The sequence below is a fragment of the Osmerus mordax genome, chromosome 15 (genome assembly GCF_038355195.1).
Source record: "Osmerus mordax isolate fOsmMor3 chromosome 15, fOsmMor3.pri, whole genome shotgun sequence".
Taxonomy (NCBI): Eukaryota; Metazoa; Chordata; class Actinopteri; order Osmeriformes; family Osmeridae; genus Osmerus; species Osmerus mordax.
Window position 1 is genome coordinate 12,675,717 of NC_090064.1, and position 6,936 is coordinate 12,682,652.

Sequence of the window (6,936 nt, forward strand, 5' to 3'; positions counted from 1 at the left end):
AAACTGATGTAAACAAATGTTTTGCCATTAGTGGTATCCCGCTGTTTCTTGTCGCCATCTTATATTGACACAGGGGTTAGAGTCAAAGAAAGTAATGCAGGCTCTGAAAATTTAAACGGTTATATTTACATTTAGTCATTTAGCAGACGCTCTTATCCAGAGCGACTTACAGTAAGTACAGGGACATTCCCCCGAGGCAAGTAGGGTGAAGTGCCTTGCCCAAGGACACAACGTCATTTGACACGGCCGGGAATCGAACCAGCGACCTTCTGATTAAAAGGCCGACTCCCTCACTGCTCAGCCACCTGACTCCCTACAATGATTTTGGTTATGAAAAAACAGACAAAAAAAACATGCAGACCCTGGAGCCCTGAGCCTGACTTTATGAGTAGTCTTTTGTCTGGATTGTTGTCAGCTAACTAGCCGAGGCCCCATAGAGCCTGTTCCATAAACCTCAGCAGAGATTCCTCTGACGCTAATTGTGATTTAATCCATCTGTTTAATCGTGGGTGCAGGTGGAAGAGAGAAAGCATCTATCACCATCAGAAGGAGCCGATATTGTTCGTTAAAAGACTGCGTTTGAGCTTTTCAGAGGGGAAAAGATTCTGTGGGGGATTTTTGTCGTGGAGAGAACTGTGAGATTACTGTATTTACTTATATTACTATTTAATGTTTTAATTAAATGATCTAGAATTATACCTTATGTTTGATGTGATTTTCATTGCAGTGTAAGGGGTTTGTCTCCAAGCCTCATTACCGATCTGGGCCTTTATGTCTCTGTCCTCTAATGACAACATTGAGAGTGCAGTCTTTCCTTTCATTTAAGGCTTAGCTCCATAATGAAAGAGATGTGTATGGAAAGGGAAACATGTATCGACTCTTTCCTTTGGAGACGTGTCTTTCCATGTGGCATCCCCTGTGGTTGCGGTGTTGTTGTCAAAGTCTGAAAAATCCTTACCCCATCTCTCTCTATATCTCTCTCTCTCTTATAAATCCTCACCCCATAAGGAGTACGGTAAGCAAACACAAGGCAATCTTGGGCTGACATATATGTAGGTTATAAGGAGTTATAAGAAGACGGTGCCCTCAGCAGAGGGTTTTCATTTCCGAAACTACACATCAAGCAAGATCTCTCCTTTCAATATCAGAAAAGATTTTGTCTAAACTTTCTTTGCCTTTCTCTGTGTAAAGAACAGACAGTAAACTCAGACAAGTTACATTTAGCAGGCGCTCTTATCCAGAGCGACTTACAGTAAGTACAGGGACATCCCCCCCCCCCCGAGGCAAGTAGGGTAAAGTGCCTTGCCCAAGGACACAATGTCATTTTTGCACGGCCATGAATTGAACTGGCAACCTTCTGATTAATAGCCCGATTCCCTAACCGCTGAGCCATCTGACCCTCCTACAGCCCTAAATGGTACAGAACCCTCAGACATGAATGGACATGTCTTCATCACTGCCCTTTAGACGACAGCTCTGAATGATGTTGACATTGACGCTTTTGGGCTCTCCGGTTTGAGAGAATCGCAGCGTATATACAATGAGAAGTGCGATCATTATTGTTACCATCTGAAGGATAAACAAACTTAACGTGGACCGTGTCATTTATCTTGAGGAGGACAGCCTGTCATTGTGAGTGAGGTTCCATACACAAACAACACAGACAAAAGTTAGTTCCCAGAGAGCACCGTCTTACCGCTCTGCCTTGTGCCCTCAAGGATGCTACCAAGAGCCTTCAGCTGTTAAACGAAAACACCCCGCCAGCTCCAACAGGAAGGATATAAAAGCCCTTTCCCAGAGTAGGCAGAAGAATTACAGGAAGTGGGGCTGGCTATGATTTTGACCAAAAGCAGAACAGGAAGTGAAGAGTGCCACACTTCCGCATGTGTGCATTGTTATGACTGGTCAGGCCTGTGGCACCACTTCAGCTAGAGCCTGGAGCAAAATCAACCTCCCTCACACCTCCCTGAGGGACCACACTCCTCCCTCTCATCCATCACACCACACACCCTTCACTCTTTCACTTCAACCTCCATCCAACCATGCTCCACCCTTCACCTACCTAATTACCCACAATTCATTGCTTCCACTCCCTTCATCCTTACACCCTCACTCTCCCACACTCCTTACCATACCTCTTTGGCATACCATGGGTAAGGATATTAACCAACTAAAGGTTACTCTCTTAGTGAAAATGTTAAGTTACATGGCTGTGCACTCTGTTAAATGAATGTCTACAGTATGTGAGTATGTCTAATGGGAGTCTAGGGTGGGTTTGAGGGTATGTGTGTGTGCATGAAAGTGCCAGAGAGAGTGTGTGTGAGGAAATGCATTGTTGTTATTATTTTTGTGTCTATGCGTGTTTGTGTGTAAGCTACATGCCACCTGTACTAGCTGAGTTCTTGCCAATTACTGTTACTTAATTACAGTTAGCCCGAACTAGTCCTTCTCTCTCTCTCTCTCTCTCTCTCTCTCTCTCTCTCTCTCTCTCTCTCTCTCTCTCTCTCTCTCTCTCTCTCTCTCTCTCTCTCTCTTTCTCTCTCACATACACACACACACACACACACACACAGACTTCTCTGTCTCCCCTTTCCCACAGTAACAGGCTCTCTTCCACATGACCCAAACAGGACATCCCTTCACCCTCCCCCCCACCATCATCCCCTCTTTCGCCCTCCTCATCTCAACACCCTCTCTCCCCCCTACTCTCCACCCCTCCGCATCAACCTTTTTCCTTGTTTCTTCCCTTCTGCCTCACCTCTTTTAACCATCCGCATCACACTCTCTCTTCCCCTCCCTCCAGGTCCTCCACTGCAATGACACTTCATCTCCCCCTTTCCCTCTCAATCCTTCAGACTCTTCTCCCTTTGCCCAACTCTCTCATCCCTAATCCCTGTTCGATTTCTCTCTCTCTCACCCATTTCTCATCCTAGCACTGTATGCTGCCCTGATTCTTCCAACTTTCTTCTCTCCCTTCTTATCCTAGGCATATCCCATCCCTCACCTCCCTCACCCTTATTCCCCCTCCATCTCTCACCCCTCTCCTCATCCACCTCCATCCCTCCCCCCTCCCCTCATCCCCCTCCAACCCTCACCCCTCCCCTCATCCCCCTCCATATCTCACCCCTCCCCTCATCCCTCACCCCTCCCCTCATCCCCCACCATCGCTCATTCCTCCCCTCATCCCCCCACCACACCCTCATCCCTCTTCCATCCCTCACTCCTACCCTCAATCTTCTCTAACCCCCCACCCCAGTTGACTGTAGAGGTCTGTGGTATGTCTTCTGTTAGTGATAAAAGTTACAGACACCAGCACAACTTACAAAGCCACAAATCAGACTATCAGACACACTGCACTTTCACAAGGGAGTTTTTACACTCACACCATTTCATAATGAAATTCATGAGTTTCTCTCTGTGTGTGTGTGTGTGTGTGTGTATGTGTGTGTGTGTGTGTGTGCGTGTGTGCGTGTGTGTGTGTGTGTGTGTGTGAATGTCAAAGAGCCAGAAAGAGAGCCAGAGAGTGTATGTGTGTTGTAGCAAAATTAGAGAAATTCATTTTTTGTGTGTGTCAGTGTTGGTTGGTGTGCAAGAGAGTTTGTGTGTGTTCATTCGTTTGTTTGTGTGTGTCATTCACTTGGCAGGTGGACATAATTCAGGATTTTGCAACTGTTTGCATCATTTTATGATTGCATTTGTAATGGCCTTGCTGACTGAAACATCCCAGGAGGATTTTTTTCTTTCTCTATATAAAAAGTATTTTTATAGCACCAATACCGAATTACATTTCATTGCATTTGTGTACAAAATGTTGGCTTCTCTCTGGCACCATCACAAACTTAACTATCATTTAAGCTCTATATATTTCATGTATTGATCGTGCAAAACATGTTTGTCTGTGCATGTCTTACAATGATGAATGTTATTCATCTCAACAGGGAATACCCTCAGGCTTGGTATGCTTCTGTGGTAAGCTGGGGTCACTAAAGCATTTCCACATGTTTGAGATTGTACAGGACCTTTATATGATAAGAAGCAAGAGGAATAAACAGCTTAACACTAAATAAATGTAATCCATATAGTATATCCAAGTACATCCCTTCGGAATTTGTGCTCCACACAAACACACACGCACACACACAGTCCATTTGACGTGGTGTGTGGTGATATTTTGGGCGTTCCATCCTGCACCGGTTTGCAGAGTACAAACGAGGCCGGTTTCAAAGGAGTCTTTTTTCTAAAAGCAGAAAACCCTGTAGGGTTCCTGTTTATTCTCTAAGTCAGTCCCACACTGGGATCTGACCCATGCTAATGCTACCTAAAAACAGCTCAAACTTGCTCTGAGATCAGACCAATGCTAGTGCTCAAGCACGCTACAGGACAAACACACTCCAAAATCCAAAGATAATGCTCATTCTAGGGCTTCAAAAACACTTAGATCCAACCCACATAAATTCGAAAGATACTAAAGTTATGCAAAAAATACTGAGTAACAACTTTGTACACAATGATGCTCTGAGAGAATTCTTCCTATTGTATACATTTTAAACTAAACTATTCAGATGTTTGTCTGATAAACTTAAAGCATTTTGTTGTCAAGACAGTGCTCATTGTTAACTGTCAGTTTATTCATCTTGAAGGAGAAACGACCTGCACCTCAGACCACTGCATTGTTGACTATTCTAAACAGGATATCCTGTGACATCACTGGACCCTGTATTTCCCTCCTCTGCACTGAATAGGCTGTCCAGCAGACAGACCTGAGATGAGCAGAACATGAGAGGTCAGAGTCTGCTCAGCTCATTAGCTTCAGTGGCACTAAGAAGTTTTTCTGAAAACTTTCTAGCTAGTGGGCTCCAGTGTATTTTCTCAAACAATGAAGGCTCTATATACTGTTAAACTGTTTATTGCATTAGTTGAAGCTTCTGACAGCAGGTTTGGACTATTTCCACTAACAGTTTCTTTCTGTACTGTTTAGGAACCTTAAAAACTTGAACAGGTTTCCAATTGGATCTTTGCAATTTGCAAACCTGAACAGTTATTTCCAGAATCTCAGTTCTATTGTTAAAATTGTTCTATTTAACTGCTTATGTAAATGTTAAAATGAAACAGTTCACAAAAGGAAACACAAGAAACCTATTTAGTGGTATTAATTTTGTAGTTTTTTCAGCCATTAATGTCACCAAATAAGATCCCCTGCCGGTCACTTTGTTGCTGAGGAAGTCCCTCAACTGAATGATTTATAATAGTTTGTATACCCTCATGCATAAATGACAGGCATTAGCACATACAGAACAAGAAAACAACAGTTTTGTGACTACGTAAACAAATATTTACTTTTTTTAGAGGTCATAGCAGTTGTTAGCTGATACAAACAACATCAGATGGAGTAAATGGCAAGTAATCCAATGCTTAGTTCACAAGTTTAGTAACACACCAGTGATTGAATAGATATGCTTTTATTGAAGCAGGACTGGTAGCATAGCCAAGCCTGATGCAGTTTGGTGGAAGCTGGTAGCAGGGCCAGGCCTGATGCAGTATGGTGGAGGCTGGTAGCAGAGCCAGGCCTGATGCAGTATGGTGGAGGCTGGTAGCAGAGCCAGGCCTGGGGCATGGACTTGGGGTGTGGCGGAGAGTCCTAGTGTGTCATGGCCGAGCAGCAGCTGGAGCAGATCCCCCCAGGAAGCCTGGATAGACGACAGGGAGAAGCAGAGAAGAAGGGGAAGGGTGGGAGGGAGGGTGACGATAACATGCTAGCACAGGGACCAGAGGAACGGGAGAGACTTTATACAGACCTCGTAATTCAAAACGTGGAGTTCGGTCGCATTCCTCCGTGCTTTTGCTGGGCTGATGCGTATTAGTTGATTGGAGTTTACTCCCGAATCTAACTCCATAAAGGGTAGAGCTAAATTGTGGATAATCAGGGTTAAAAATCACAAACTGTACCTTTAATTAAAATAATGTCTGTTTGAGTACATTTCCTAGTTATTAAGACTCTATGATTGTACTCTCTCTAGAGAATACAATGCCAGAGAGGGAGAATAGGAATGGCCTTTTAGGTGGCTTCTTTCCATTTACCTCCAATATCACCCTCATTAGATCCTAATCAGTGGGTGTTACCAAGCAACAGAAACTGTTTGGAAGCAGATTGGCCACTTTCTGCTTTTGCGAGTCTGCTTTGCGAGCATTTTAAATTGTTTTTCTGAGCAATAAGCTAATTCTCAGTTTGCTGAAGGATCATTTGGCAGTTCTTGTGTTGTTATGTAATTGCTGGATGCAGAGCTATGAGGTGATTGTACACACCCACCTCTCACAAAAGCCACACAATCTCTAGCCTCGATATATTAGCAACTAATCCCTGTACGTAAAACGGAAAATAAAGTATAATCTAAAGGGCAAGAAAAACGACCAGAACATGGAGAGAAGCACCGACAGAGAGAGAAAAACTAGGTGGTGCGCGGGGCTGAGGAGGTGGTTAAGACACATCAGACAGACATGGCTTGTTGATGTGAACTGAAAAAAAACATTCACCTTCGGTGAATCAACATGATTTGTTCCAGACAGTAAATTCCCCTGTCGCTCGTCTTCTCTCTTCACCTCCACATGAACAGCACTCTGTCTCTTAATCTACAGAATACAGAGATTCATAGCATTTCAGTAAACATTTGCTCGCTTTAAATCGCAAAATGGAGTAGTAATCCCTCCTTTTCTAAAATTATACACATTTATCTCCTGTGTAGCTACACCCCCCCAGGTGGGACCCGATCTAGGCCAGAGGAGTGAACAGGTGTGCTTTCCTAAATTCGACACACTTTTATTGCAGAGATAAGCATCACTTCTGCTCCATCTGGGCATTTATTGTCAACAAATGCAGAATTGCCGTCCTTCCCTGAGCAGCTGTGGGTGTGTTGTAAATGGACAGTGAGGTCGGCCTAA